We start from the raw sequence: 15,947 nt of genomic DNA on the forward strand, positions 1-15,947 counted from the left end.
ATCAAACTAATGTGACATGTCTCACGAATCACACATATTCATACAGACAAGAAAAAAAACATAGAAAGACTTAATAATTTCTAAGATCAATTTAAAACATAAATTTTGTATAAAACATTTTGTTTTGTATGAATTATTATAGAATAAAATCTGTAGACCCTTGCAGAATTTAAAAATATGATACAGGCAAAAGACTCTTTTAATGAATACTAGAAAGTACATAATCTCAGGTGTGACCAAAAGGTCCTCATGGAGTTGTCTTACATAAAGTTGTTTTGACATAACAATGCATGTCTGTTTGCCAAAGGTACTGTGGATATGTGAAACACACCAGCAGTGGATACGAGAAGAAGAAGGTGTCATCTTTCCACACCTGTAGGAGTCATTTTAACTCTAAACCTCTAACTTTAGAGATTTAATTACAGGAGACATTATATCACATATATAACTTTCCTTTTATCTGGGTACACTTTGTCAACAGTCGTGATAACTTTGCTGTTTTGGTTTTGCTCAGACTCAGCATTAAAGCCGCTTATAGGTGCAGGTGCATCAAGTAATGCAATGATTAAAATCAAAGGAAATGTTCTTTGAAAAACACCAACAAACTGGGTGTGTGGTTTTTTTAAGTAATGATAATATCTTCACGTTAACAGAATTCGCAAAGTTCCCTTTAAACTGTGCAGTATGATGTATGAACATCACTGTGTGAATAACAGTTAACTCATCATTCATCGTGCCAGGAAACCTTTGAATATGCCTTAATAATTGGCAGCACACATATCTGACGTGTTCAAGTGGAATTTTCCAAACATTGGAAATGTCACGTTAGATGCTCTTTCACACACTATCACTGCAAAGTAGTTACTGCTAATAATCACTGGTTATGGCCCCTACTAGATGATTGTGTTCAAACTGTTACTGGTAATTTCTGTCCAAAGGTTACAAAAAACACAAACGGAGACTGAAGAGAGAAAATAGGTCAAAATCATCTTCATGAACTCTAAACTATTAATTTGGAAAAGGTGGAAAATAAAACCTCAAATATATGAAACATTTTAAAATTTAGGCTGCATAAATAATAATAGAGAAAAGCAAGGAAAATCTTTTTCCAATGGGATAGATAAAACCCTTAGTAGTTTTTTACCTGCACACTCCAACCCAAACATTTTTATCCCACTAGTATTGTGTGCACCCTATATCTTCAGGTGTATTCTCCTAACTTTCTCCATCTACAGCACATGTGGACGATTGAAACCACACATTTAACACCGCCACAATACACTTAAACAACTTAGTGTGGCAGTAACACAGTTTTAAATCCACTTTTTACCGCTACTAGCATTTTCTCTCTTACATGTTTTTTTTTAATAAACTTGGAACTTTAAAACAATAACATAACTCTAAGCTATAACATTTTTTATATTATTATGTGAATGTTTGTGCATATCTATCTATCTTTATCTATCTATCTATGTTGATTATTTCTATGATGTATTGTGATTTTAATGCACTTTTCTGTTTTGTGAAGCACCTTGAATTACTTTGTGTACGAATTGTGCTATACAAATAAACTTGCCTTGCCTTGCCTTGCCTTGCCTATCTATCTATCTATCTATCTATCTATCTATCTATCTATCTATCTATCTATCTATCTATCTATCTATCTATCTATCTATCTATCTATCTATCTATCTATCTATCTATCTATCTATCTATCTATCTATCTATCTATCTATCTATCTATCTATCTATCAATGCCTAATGCCTCAGTCACAATTGCCCATACGGGTGGATACGGGCTGTCTGCGGGTGAAAAATGGGAACCTTTACAGTGAATTGAATGCATGTGGCCCACAGGAAATATCAAGGTCTTAGTTTACCCCTGGAGTTAAAATGCTCATGCAATTTTTACTACCGGCATGCTGTGGGCCACAGGTCATAGTGAACATTTAAACAACACAAGGAAGTGAGGGCAAAGTAGGTGAGACGCAGGCACGTCATACAGATTTTTCATTTTTTCAACTCCTCAAATCCGGCACACTGCACAGGGAGCTCATCAGTGCTGTTAAAGTGATAAGTGCACGCTCACTGTACGCAACCTGATAGTAAGAAATTAGGCTATTAGACAATCACAGCATAGTTTGTGTTGGCATCCTACAAGCATTCTATGGGCACCTACATGTTCCCACACATTTTGTGCGTGTGGCATTTACACATGGTCAGTAAGGACCCGGTGTAGGCACCTTACAAACAACTAGAGTGCAGCATTAGAGCATCTTACAACAGTATCACCCATACAACATAAGTGTGTGACACTTATATTTGCCTTACAGACACTTCACAATACTCTTATAACACGCTTGACAATGGTACCTTCCAGTTTCATGACATCCCTTAAGGTAGCTGCACAAGCATCAAGACACACCTGCACTCCTCTTAAGATGAACCCCCTCATGTCAACAAACCTCCATGCACCTGAACAACTGAAAAACCCATAGCACCCATATCGATGCATTCTTTCAAAAATACCATGGCTGCCCAAACCAGTTAATTCACATCAATCATGGTGATGCGAAACATCCAACAGCCATATGTGACGTCATTGCATTGTGTTGTTTCCAAAATATGCAGAACCTGTATTGCCGCACGTTTTAAACTTTACTTTTTGATTGTTAATCACTTGTGGACGTCAGCTGACATCAGTACTCTTTCAATTCAGCACACTATAAAGGGTCAAACTTGTGTAAAAAGACAGCAAATTTATTATTCAGAAAACTGGCAAAATTATATGGTTTCTCTGTGAGGAAGATAAAGTACTTGTTTGATATTAAAAGAATCAAATCTAATCTGCATCATGGTGGCAATATTACCAAAATTAGTTAAAATTCCCAAATTCAAAACAGATCTTTCAGTGGGACTGCATGTAAAAAGATGCAATGGAAAGGTAATTTCTTCATTTTAATTGAACGATTCTCAGTCTTTGAACTGCATGGACGTTACAAAGATTTTTGATTATATTATGTTTGCAGCCTGCTGTAAATTAAAGCATATGTAAAGTTTTTCATCCAATTACATTAGCTAAACCTCTCATTATTTTTCCCCCCTTACACTACAGTGTGCAAAGTGATGAATAAAGCCATGGGGGGCATGCAAGGGGGCCAGCCTTTTAATTCATCGAGAGAGCTTAGGTCTTATAGCCATCATGACACTGCTCTGTCACTTCATGAGCCACTGCAGCACAAAACCCGTCAGCTCCAACTGGTCTGTCTCTCAGGTGCTCACAAATATTCTCATTAATTTTCTGTAGCTGCAAATAACAAGACCTTAAATCAGAGTACATGCAGGCACGGTGTGCTTCTGTTTTGCAACCACGCCCACTCTCACGTTGCTGCTGTTTAGTCCACAGATTAATATTAAGGTCAATCACATCTGATTGAGTGGTGATTTCAATCCATTAGAGGAGAAGTATTATCACTGAAACACAACATTTAATAAAACAGGTGTCGAGCTAGTTTGGACATTATTTACATAAATTAATACAGAAAAATCTCACACTCATTTGTTCACCATAGCCAAGCAGAGTTAAAACCTAAAGATTTTTCTTTCTTTTTAACACTTGAGAAGACACATTAAAAATTGTGATTTACCATAATTTTTAACTTTAATATGCAAAAAGTTTCAACAAATGTATTTCAGTGCAAGCGTGTGTCCACTAGAAAATGTAAAATAAAATGAAGACTAGAAACACGTTCTGAAATGATGGTAGCAAGACATTTTACCTCCTTCTTTTAAGCTATGTACATATCACCCTCAGCAACGCGCTTATGAATGACCACTTTCAATGAAAAGTCTTTGTGAACGTGTATTTAGGGATTCCGTGTTCAAAACTTTGGCTTCGCCACGCAAGTTTCCACGATCGCTTTCGGGCTCTAAGTACAAAACCCACAACCATTGAATATGTGTTGAAAGTTAAACCAAGCAGCAGTCAACTTTGACCAATCAGGGGCTTGGGTTTGACATTGCCCTCAGCATTTATGGAAGTGCCGCTGTTTGAAAATTAATCATGCAGGACAAATTAATAATTGTGGTTTGTGCCAGGCTAGAATTCTATGACACCAAGTCTTTTAAATGTCAGAATAAAGCTGTAAAATAAAAAGCCTGGAGCAAGATTCACGAGATTTGGACCTCTTCCAACTGTAGGTGGCGGACATGTGCTAGTAAACAGAAGCAAAGAAAACAGAAGAAGAAGATGCTGCTCCCTGCTTGTCCAGTGTGAACAGTGAACTCCATGGACTAAACGCACATTCAAGAATGCATGTTTAGCCTTTGTGCTATCTTAGATGACCCCACCCTTACATTGACGTGTTATTCCTACCATGACAAAGGTGGATAAAGTTGGAAAGATTTCATGTAATCTATGGACACCAGTGAGGATCACAAATCATTGAAGAAAAAAGGTTCAACGCACTGTCTTGTGGGGTCTAGATGACACTACTCCCAGTGCCTAGGATAGCACAAGGGTTAAGAATGTACATTTGGTGCGTTCTTGAATGCATGACAAATGCTCGATATATCGTAGCTTTAGACTTCAAATATTGGGTAGAGGTGCTAATGTCCCACTCTAACTATATTTTTATCCATTGTAAAAGTTTTCCCAGTGGTCTTTTAATTATTATTATGCTGTTTTTATTCTAAATCAAAAAGCCTGTGTTGTTTTCTAGGACATAGACCTATTTTCTGCAGTGTCAGGAATTCATCAGAAAACTCTTTTCTGAGTTGTGGTCAGGACTATTGGCACAGAAGTTATCCTTCACAGATATTCATTACCCCTTTGTTTACACTCTCTCCCACTATCTTACAGCCCCTGACCCCCTCGAGCAATATTGAAGCTATCCAGCAGTTTTAAGGCAGAAGCCAGCTTAGATATAAACGTTAATGTGCCTACTTGTCTGCAAGTGCATGCATCAGAATGGAGAGGAGCATAGAGACTTTGACCTGCCCATTTCAGTTGCTGCATCACAATTGAGAGCATTTTCAAATGGTGTTTTTTTATCGGATCCGTCACAATATCAATAAAAAAATACTCCGAAATACTTTTTGATTCTTTTTTTTTAATACATGTCCTCTATCACGGAAAAACTGCTACAACAACATGTCAAAAACACCATAAAATCCCATTTTTATTTTATTTCAGATAAATGCAGAAAAGATGAAAAACCTTTAAAATGAACTGTAAAAATTAATGATGTATTCATCACAGTTAAGTAGACCAAGAGAAGCCATGTCTTGACCTGGGGGCTGGCACCTGTGCAGGAAAAGTTATTAAGTAATCTCCTAACATTTGTTTGTCCTCTTTGTCCTCATAAATATCTGTCTGAAGGCATTATATGGTAAATCGAATCTGTTCTAGACAGCTTACTGCAAAGAAACAAAATGGGACTCCTTGAAAACAGTGAAGACATTTGTATAAACCCCTTGGGTAGTTAGCCTGTTGACTGATTTGTGTTTATCACCATTATTAGTCTTTATTTTTTTCTCAGCAGCTTTAAATTGTGTGCATGTATTTTTATTTTATTTTTACTCTACAAAATCCAAAGTGTGTTACATAATGAAAGACTTAATTATATATCTGCCTTAGTGATGATTATTGATGTTATTTAATGGGGCAGTTGTCCTCTGGAGTTCCTCTGGCAAATCATCAAACAGTTCCTGCACATTCTGTAGGAAAAAAACAACTCACGTGGTTTATGATCATCTCCTCATTGTTTATGTTCCTCTGTTTAAAATCAGCTTTTGAATAGCTTAATTCTAGGTTTCTGGTAGAGACAGAATGCCAAAAGGCAAGGCTGTCCAGTACGTTAAGTCAATAGTCTTTTCATGGATTTTAGATAAATGATTTGAACAATAATCCCTGTAAAAATGAGAGTAATCTCTAAATCTGAGAGTTCGGCAATAGTGTTGAGATTAAACTGCTCTTGAATCTTACTGTGATCAAACTTTTTCTTTTTAATATTTTTTGGGCTCCATGTTCCAGATTCTGGGAAATTCCACAAGCGATGGTTGGAAAAAAAACAATCGTGTTGACTCCAAACATGGTCAGAAATCAGGAAGAGAAAAAAAATTCTAAGGGCAAACAGGAAGAGGCTATAAAGAAGACCAGAAATCCAGCTAGACAGATACTATTAATTTCAGTGATGGCACTGAAGCTGTCAGGAAGTAACACATCTTTGAGGACATCTCCAACAATCAATAGATGTGCTTTCCTCGCCTGCTGCTGTCTTCAACGGTTTATTGAACAAACTCAAGGCCAAGAAAACACCATGATATTAATGAAAGAAACTAGTTTGTTAAGGAATTAACTAGCTGGTGATGACAAAGATGGTCTGGGTTTTAAAAAAAAGAAAGGGTTTTCTCTGCAAATAACAGCATATGTAACAGAAAATCTGGCAAACAGTTGTAGCTGCAATCTAATCCTCTTTGAAATAAACATGCCTGTTGGCATCTTTTTACAGGCAGTACAGAGATTTGAAATGCACCAACTGAAAGCAATTAATGCAAATAAGTAAAATATAAAAATGCTAAAATATTTGGAGGAAAAAAATTAGTGCTTTTTATTAACGGGGCTTCTAAAGATCTTGATGTTTGTCTCATGAGCTTCTACCTAATTTTGCCTCATAAGGCTGCAGAGTGTGACAAAGAAAAGCGGCTGGTAAAAGTTTTGTTGAAGCCCCTCCTCCTGACAGCAGTAAATGAGTTCTGCCACTAAAAAGAGCAACTAAAAATGTATTTCTTGCTTGCCATCACACACCATTGTTCTAGGAATAAAGACAGTCAAAAGCCCATAATTAGTTATCTCTAGGGGTTTTCCAATTACATTAAGCTTTAAAGACATCTATCATGACTTTTATGTTTGTTTAACCCAAATCGCTTTCCAAAATTGCTTACATCTGCGAACAAATTAGTCCAAATTAGTCAAAAATGTCATTCTAAAAATTTGAAAATCAAAATTTAAAATCAAAAAGCTGTGTTTTAACTGGCCAGAAATGTGCTGTAAAAATCTTTAAGCCTTACATTTATGATTGTGTCAAAATGTGTCAAATGTTTGGTGTGTAAGACCAAAAATAAACCTCAAGCAGAGGCAAAAAGTGATTTTATAGTGCAGGAGTCTAAATAAAATCACCTGAAGCTAGCTGAAGGACAAATGATGGCTCTGATCTGTTTTCTACAAATCTCCCACATCTGTGTCATTGTGCATGAAAAATAAGGTTTGGTTGCAGTTACGTAAGCATTTAGAAGAATCTGGCTTCAATGTGGGTGGGGTTTTATCTGAAATGGTTGGTGTTAAATCTGACAGGAACCAAAGAATGCAGGCAAAATATTATAAACGGTGTTGTAAATGTATATAAGCAAAAATCAAAGGCTTTTTTAGGTAACTTTGTGAGACTGAATGTTGTTACTGTCATATAAAGATATACAGTATGTCTGCGAGGCCTGCCTGTCAGTAGCTCAGTCTTTTTCCACTAACAGTTGGAACTTGAGAAGCACATCAAGAGCAGCCAAACGTCATGTAGATGAACCTTTGATGTCCAGCAGCTCAGATGAACAGAAATCTTGTTTTATCAGTAACAAGTCTAAAAACTGAGGGTGTATAAATGATACACTTTTAAGCCTTAAAATCAAAGGACTTCCATATCATTATTTAAGTACCATTGAAAGCCACATCCTAATCACATTCTAAAGAGCTTTAGACTGGAACTCACCTATGGGACAAAAATAATAAAAAATATAAGAAGTATTTTCAGCACACTTGCACTCCCTAAAACATAGTTGTCTACTCTTAAAATGTTAGGAGCTAATTATCATAACCCCTTTAAGTGTTGGGTTGAGGAATGTCACAATTTGTTTTCACTGAATGGGATCTGAGAGACGTGAATGAGGCCACTGAGTCTCTGGCTGGAGGTCAGAGTAACATTCAGATGTTTGCGTCAATCAAGCTGAGCTGTCTTGATGTTATTAAGAAGAATGGAGCATCCTTCGACACGTAACATTTAGCGAATTTCCGCACACATTAGCATTTCTGAGAAAAGGGTGAAGAATTCTAGTGATGTTTCCAGTTCAAACATCAGAGTTGACCAGCGGAAACAGCGAGCTCACAAGGACACGCATTTCAGAACATCCTTTGCTGCAGCAAACCCCCACTTCAAAATTTAGCTAATTGAAATGTGTTTTTTACTATCATTATGTGAGTATTCAGTCAATGACATTCTGCTGTTTTTTTGGAACACTCTCACATTTAGCATTTTGGAAGAGAACTTTAAATAAAAACAAAATTAACCTGACAACAGAGTTTCATGTTTTTCCAGAACATTGAAACTCTGGTTCTTGAGGCTGACTAACTACAAGTGACTCAAATCGTCCTTCCCATCTAATTCAAAGAAACAGGAGAAAACATGATTTAAAAAGAAAAAATCTGTCAAAGGTTTAGGATGGGGCTGACTCAATACACAGCTGTCAACAAAAGCCAAATGTAATAAACAAGGGGGTTTATTGCAGGGTTTATTGTATGAGTTGATGTGTTTTAGGTCAATGAGCTGCATTAAGTACACTTACATTGGCTATCAGTGCAAATATTGACCAGCATGTGTAGGTTGAATTACACAGAAAGGAAAACACAATTCAGAGCAGAGATACATTTCATGCATCTCCAATTGTGGAGAAGCCACAATTTGAAAATCTAAAAAAAAAAAGAAATGTCTACGTGAAGCCCAAACTTTATGACAAGTAACTGTTTAAATAGGTCTTGTGAAATTAAAATGAAAAATCTTGTAGACTACAAAAAGATAGAGGTGGGAGCAATGCAAGTGGTTATATAACCCTAAGATTTTGCTTTGTGCGTATTGTTCAATCAGAGTGTCCTGTATTTTTCCCTTTTTTATGCCATCTGTATTCTGTTCGTGGCTGAGGAGAATCTCAAATCTGTTTGAACTTCTGGAAACTGCAGCAAGCAAACACTATGAGCTTCTGTCAAAATGGAGCTCACTTTCTGATTTGCATGAACTCCCAAAATCCTTTGGTCGTCTTTAATGAACAGTCCGAAATGTATGTGAGACTTTTAGCACACCATATTTACTGTCTGATTAGAGTGTGACAGTTTCGAATGCATGAGACAAAGAGGCAGAGGGACTGACAGAAACTCACATTTGATTTCTTCCTGTGAAAGGCGTTGTCATGTGAAGTTGCACAAAAGGCAGAAACAAAACTTGATAAGACAGATCTCGAAAAAAGATACGCTAATAGAGATTTGTCAAGCAGAGACAGAAGGGCTCACATTTTCAAAGGTTAGTCTGGGAAGCACCGAGAGCCTAAAAGACCGGATCTGTAATGTTGTGGTATTTGGGACAACAAGCAGACAGTCGGTTTCATGCTGCCAGCCACAGAATGGTAGATCAATGTCCCCTCTATCCCATTTGTTTCATTCGAACTGCATAAACAGGACTGATCATGTGAAACCTTTTAAAAAACTAAGTTTAATCCTGTTGCTAGAAATACCTGAAATGAATACATTGCTTTGAAAATACCGATAGAGCAAAGTTAAGTATTTCAACCCAGAAGGTCTGGTTCTGTGTGATGAGTCAGAGCTTTGTATTCGCCCAGCTCTACGTCAGACTCATGTGAGATATAGGTCGCAGGCTGAGTGCTCTTCAGCTTCATTCAGCAGTTCACAGCAATTTATATTTGTCATTTAGTCCTCAAACTGGATTCGCCTACATTTTCCAAAGTAATCCCACTGTAACAGAAAATACAGGAAAGAAGCTCGCCACTCAGATGAAGCACATGTCTCTGGAGAAATTTGACGAGACTAGCTAGGAATCATGATTGAGCTCGTGAACAACTTAGTGGGAATTTTCACCAATCTAATTGGCTGAGAGCCTGTAATGGCCTTCAGAATCACGTGGCAGGACATGACGAGCAGATGGGTCAGTTAGACATGTCTGCATAAATGTGTTGAAAACCAATAGTTCCCAGCTTCAGATATCTAAACCACGACAGCGTGACCACCACCAAAGAAAAGCCGCCTGTTCAGTATGAATGCCACTCATGTTGAGTATTGAATGGAATATTAACCGAGCAGTCATAGCCACTAAACCCGTATTATAAACAGTTTGTTCAAAATTTCATGTTTGCCATCTCTGACATGCAGGCTTCAGAGAAATATGCCTGCATACTGCACACACGTGAGGACACCAGTCATTCATCCGGACAAACAATAGCGGGCAGTGTTCCTCTGTCTCTAATCCTACAGAACAGTCGGTTGTTTGGAGGGTGGGGATGGGTTGTAGAAGTCTCTGTGTGCGAAATGCTTTTTCGTGATAATGCTTCGTTTACGGCTCCTGATCTCAGTGACTGCGTTCCCTCCTCTCCGATCCAGCGGGTCACACTGAGTCACAAGGCCAGCCATTGATGACAATGGCATGTTTTGTCCGCAGCCTGAGCTAAGGACAGACTGTCTGATGGGAAGGAATAAGATGGCACAAAGGGGACAAGACTGCGATCACCCCATGTGTGATTACAAGTCACACCGTCTTTACAAAAAGAATTGCATTTCCAAAACAGAGGGGGGTTCGTGTCTTTCTTTTTCAACCTACATTTACAGTTCCATCAGTGTTAACACATCATGTGCGTCTTGACAGACAAGATTAATGCTTTTAGCAACAGAAGGAAATTGTGGGTAACAGCAACGAAAACCCACAGACATGATCAGCAGTTGGTGATTTGTAAACTGGAACAGGAAGAGGAGATAAAAAAAACGTTGTACACTGCAGATTATGCAACAGCTATTAAACATCCCCAGTTTGAAGACTGTGAAGAAGCTGCTTGGACTTTTAAACGTGATGTGATGTGTTGATGCCACTTCTCAAGTACTCTTGCACAAATCTAAAATCTTGTGTGTTCAGACAAGAAAACTGCAACTGATCTTCCTGAGAGATAAACTGAATTAAGGCCATTTATGAGGAAACAATATTCACCAAGCCAGTAGCATCTGGATAGGACTGTTAAGGTTATTTACCAACAGCCTCACAGCATTTTATTGGGATTTTCTGGGGAAAAAGCAAAATTGCATTCATCAAAACAAGCAGAAATGCATTTATCAATGCCAAAATCAGTCAATTATTACAAACTCGTCCTGCAGTAGTCTGCACAAGTATTCATATGCTACTATAAGTTTATGTGTAAGGCTTTTAAAATTTCCCATGCAACGCTCGTAACCGGTGCAGAGCGCTGCAGCACTCCCCCATCATCCCCCTCCCTCTTCACCACCTCCTTGTTGTCATATGACTGCTGTTATGTGTGTGCAACCAAACACAAAGTTGCTCTGTTAGTCTCCCTCTGCTCTGCCCTCTCATCACTCTGATTTGAGTGCTGGAAATAAGGCCCTCTCACTTGCCCAGACTCAGGAAAACACACACATCCCTGTGTGTGACGACCAGCAAAGATTAGAAATGAGGGCAAAGAGAAAGCGAGGGATGAATTGAGCCCATGTTGTTTTATGTAACACAAAAAAGATAACTTAATCCTTGCTGGCACATCCTCCGCCCTCAGACCGGGTTCGATTCAGCTGACAGGCCTCCTCCCTGATGCTGTTAAGTAATTTATTAGTCCTGTCTACATCAGTGCCGGTCTCAAAGAAATGGCTGCCAAAAAGTGTCTGTGTGAAGATGACACTTTGTCCTGCTACCTGGTTGGAATTAAAGACCCAAAATAAACATGAATGCTGAGCCAGCAAGCTAAGTCAGAGCATCTAAACAAACAAAAGCAACCACATGGCTCCCAAAAACTAGAAATTATTGCTGTGGTTTATAACAGTGTTTTTCAACCAGTGTGCCGCGGCACACTAGTGTGCCGTGAGAGATGGTCAAGTGTGCCTTGGGAAATTGCCCTCATTAACTGATCTAAAAGCAATTACCATCTCCATGATTTCAGCTCTCTGTTCATCCAAACAGGCCCTGATAAAACACTGAGGAGTTAGGAATATAAAAGATCATAAAATACTTTTTCTTTGCGTTTATTTTATTTTAATAAAGACATTTTGATAAGGTACCGCGATTCAGCTGCACCTTCGGCTGTATTTTGGAAACGTCCCGTCCCTTTAACTGTCTCCACCAATCATTCTTGAAGGCTTAATCACATGTCATCAGTCTGACCAATCAGAAGTGGTTAAAGTCTTCACTTCCTTGTCCCGATTTAGTTCGTAAAGTCGCTCAGTTCTAAAAAAAAAAATAGCAGCTAAAGCTCGTCTTTAGCGGTGTAGCTTCCCACAGAATCCGGTATCAGACCGTGGAACAAGTGAACAAAACAATGAAGCTCCGAAAACCGATCTCCGGCCGTTTTATGCACTACATCTCCCATGATGCATTGGGTTGTGAGAGTGACAGCGCATACGGAGATCTGTTGTTAAACGTCTTGAAACCAACGAACACACATCAAACTGTTTTTAAATCTACTAACTTATCTTTTATTGCATCTTTTAGAAAAAAAACAGCTGCAGTTTCCAGCTTTTTCTGCAACAATTATCTCAAAAATGCACGTGAGATTGTGGAGGGGCTGTAGATCAATACAGAGTATGAGTTTCTCCTTTTTTTTTAATTTTTGGATGCTGGTGTGCCGCGGGATTTTTTTTAAGGTTAAAGTGTGCCGTGGCTCAGAAAAGGTTGAAAAACACTGGTTTATAATATTCATGTATCACATGTATTTTAATCTGTTTTTGTGTCACTTCCAGCAACAACAAGAGATAAAATAAGAGCGAAGTCATTGCTTTTCTACTTCGTTTTGGGGGAATAAAAATAAAAACACAAATTCATAATTTTGTAAAGCAGGCTGTCTTTGGATCTTACCTTGGCACCTTTGGCACCTACTGGAAAAGACCTGAATTTAACTGTCCTGGTTGGAGGTTTGCTCACCTACAAGGTTAAGAGTGGCTTCAAGTGCACTGGATGTGGACAAGAACAGCTACCTCAACAGCCACTGTCACTTTAAAAAAAACAAGACTGTCCCTGCTGTCCCCTGCTGTTATGTCACCCAGTGGAACTGATGTAGCAAGTAACAAAAGAGGTGGAAGGAGGTCAACTCAGCAGAAGGTTTGCCACTGTATTGTTGCAATTGTCGTGTGAGTGAAGCATTTTAGGCTGCAGCTGCAGCAAAAATATCAACACTTTTGGAAGCATCATCGTTGTACTTATTCCCTTAATTTGACTCTTTTTTTTCTCTGCAGCATTACATTCAAAATACCAGGATGTGATGACAACTTTCAATGTCTGTGCTTGTGTGCCTAAAGGCTACTAAAAGCAGTCAAATCTTTGCCTTCATTTGTCATCCATCATTTTATAAGATGTGTCATTAGGGACCCCTGACATATTTTTGAATGATATGGAGAGAAATTGAGCATTTTAAGATGAAGATATAAAAATGTGCTCTGTGATGGACTGGTTAACTATCCTGGGTGGACCCCACCTTGGCTTTGAGGTATCTGATAGGCTGATAGGCTGATAGGCTCCAGCAATCTGGCACCTTGCACAAGACAAAGCATGGATGGAAGTCTAGATGGATATGAAATTATGAATCTAGGTTTGCAGGATAGAGTGGAGCATTTCAGCCACCCTGTATGACCTTGTCCTGTCTTCTGGCAGTAACCAACCAGTCATAGTGACATACAGCGAGAGAACTAGATCAACTCTGGCTAGATTGCAAGGGCACAATGAGGGCAACACTGTTTGCATGATAAACAGTTCTAGTTGTAAAGCCAGTTACCATCCTAACCCAGTTTTTGCTTCCTCTGAATGACTTTGCAAAATTCTATTTGCATTATATAAACAAATGTGGATGCAGTTCATCTGAGATGGCTTCAGTCAGGTTCTGCTGAAAAACTATGAGTGTTATGTAATGACTCTGAAGTAAATTCAGCAAAGTGAGAAAAACATCATGAGTATAGGTCAACATACAAATTTAAATATGTTTCTGAGTAGTTTTATTCCTTCTAAGTAAATTTAAAGGGGTTTTCAGTAAAGGTTTCCACCTTATTCGCCTGTTGGAAAAAGAAAGGTGTGGTGGCAACGTCAACTTGTCTGAATTCATGGGTCCACTGCTGTAATTACCCAAAATCATTCCATTCATTTCTGTCACATGCTCAGAAAGGCACTCTTTCAACCACCATGAAATTACCAACTCCACCCCCTACCCCTCACACACACCCATACAACACTCATCCATCCAATCTGTGCCAAATCTTCCTTTTCCTTCTTTCTCCCTCTTGCTCTCTGCTGCATCAACCTCCGCCCCTCTGCCCCATCTGCCTCTCTACTGTTAACCCCCCCTAGCCTCTCTACCAATGCCTCTACTAGCTGTCTGTTTTTTCTTATCTGTCACACAAACACACATGGGGTGTACACAAATACACATGCTCTTCAAATGCCTCACAAATAAAATCCTCCCACCCCACCCGCTGAAAATTAAATACATTAATGCAGCTCTTGAAGATAGGCAGGGCTGTCAGGACAGAAAATGCCACAATCGCTCCTTTTTGCCTGCTGAGTAATGCCCACTTTCTGCTGTGCCCTGGTTCCCCTGCCTTACAGTAGATTCATGATCAGACAGAGACAACTGGACAAGCATAAACTACACAAATCCCTGTTCAAATTTGATATTATTAATTAATGCACATTTACTCTGTGGAACATCAAACAGCAAGACCCGCTGCCAAATTCTAACATGTTCCTGGTCACGCTATGTGCTGGCTACTTTCTCCTCCAGAGCCGAGCTCCGCAGCATTTGTACATCTGCTGCACCTCGTCCACATTCAGTATCTTGTAAAGCCAGTTGTAAGAATTGAGCACCTGATGGTTTGTGATGGCGGTTTTACTCTCTCCTATGGCCTGGACTGAGCCCAGGCAGCACTGAAACACACACAAATCTTTGCTGTATCTTCTTCTTATTCTGTATGCAATAGGTAAACGAACTGAGCGGTGGCTTCTGATAAAAGGGTTCTATAGGAATCGAGGATGCTCAAGGGAGGTGATGAGTCAAATTGCAAGCGTAAGATAGCAGCGTCCGTCGGCACAGAGCTAACAGGGTGGAGGAGGGGATTGGACAGGCTTGCCTGCCTTGCCTTAGTGGCATCTCTGAACATCATCTTCTCCATTTATTTAGAAAACCTCCCCAGTACAGCTATAGTGATTTCCCACCTTGCAGACTCCATCCCCAGCCCTCCTGGAAAAAGAAAAGTGAGAAGAGCCAAGCTTACCGTGTTCACGAGCCAGCATCCACAAAGGATACTGCAGACAAGCCCTTGCAGGGGTAGATAGGCTCCGTGCAATCCACCTTTAGTCGCACAGCTTCATCTCTAGATAGTCTTCATATTCACAGGATGTCACACTCACAGGAACATGTCTCTCTCTGACTGTGAGTTTTTCAGCAGTCCTCTTTCTGTGTCTTTTTAACGCCTGTGTTTCTGTATCCTCTCTTGTTTGCTCCAAGGCAGTTGAGACACTGCAGCGATGGGGGTGGAGGGTGTGTATATATGTGTGCGTGTGTTTGAGTGTGTCAGAGACAGAGAGAGAGAGAGAGCGAGTACAGGGCAGAAATGGAAGGAGGAGTCAGCAGCCACGGAGAGACGAGAGAGGGGGGAACGGTCAGGATTAAATCAGGAGAGTAGTAGAGAGAAAAGAGGGAAAACAGGCTTTGATGGCTGCAGCATCTAGAGTATCTCTGTGTCATGGCATAAATATGCATTGATTGTTAAAGAATCTGAGCCCTGCTGGTTAGGAAGAAGGCAAATAGCACTGCTCCGTGAGGGTGTAATACGCTCTGTGACAGGCCGGCAGCAGGATTGACAGTGATTTCATTGATGACTGAAAAAAACATACTAGATGGATAGAGAGGAGGAGAAGGAGGAG

At 39.3% G+C, this 15,947-nt stretch overlaps 1 protein-coding gene across 1 annotated transcript in view; it reads right to left on the reverse strand.

Moving 5' to 3' along the window:
- The window catches only part of gnaz (guanine nucleotide binding protein (G protein), alpha z polypeptide), a 32,091-nt gene extending 16,512 nt beyond the window's left edge, over positions 1-15,579 (reverse strand). The window contains exon 1 of the mRNA XM_023960697.2: positions 15,296-15,579. The gene's annotated coding sequence lies outside the window, so the exon portion shown is untranslated. The remainder of the gene's footprint in view (positions 1-15,295) is intronic.
- Between the last annotated feature and the right edge of the window lie 368 nt (positions 15,580-15,947).

Source organism: Oryzias latipes, chromosome 12, assembly GCF_053564925.1.
Source record: "Oryzias latipes strain Hd-rR chromosome 12, Olatipes_Hd-rR_3.1".
NCBI classification, from domain to species: domain Eukaryota; kingdom Metazoa; phylum Chordata; class Actinopteri; order Beloniformes; family Adrianichthyidae; genus Oryzias; species Oryzias latipes.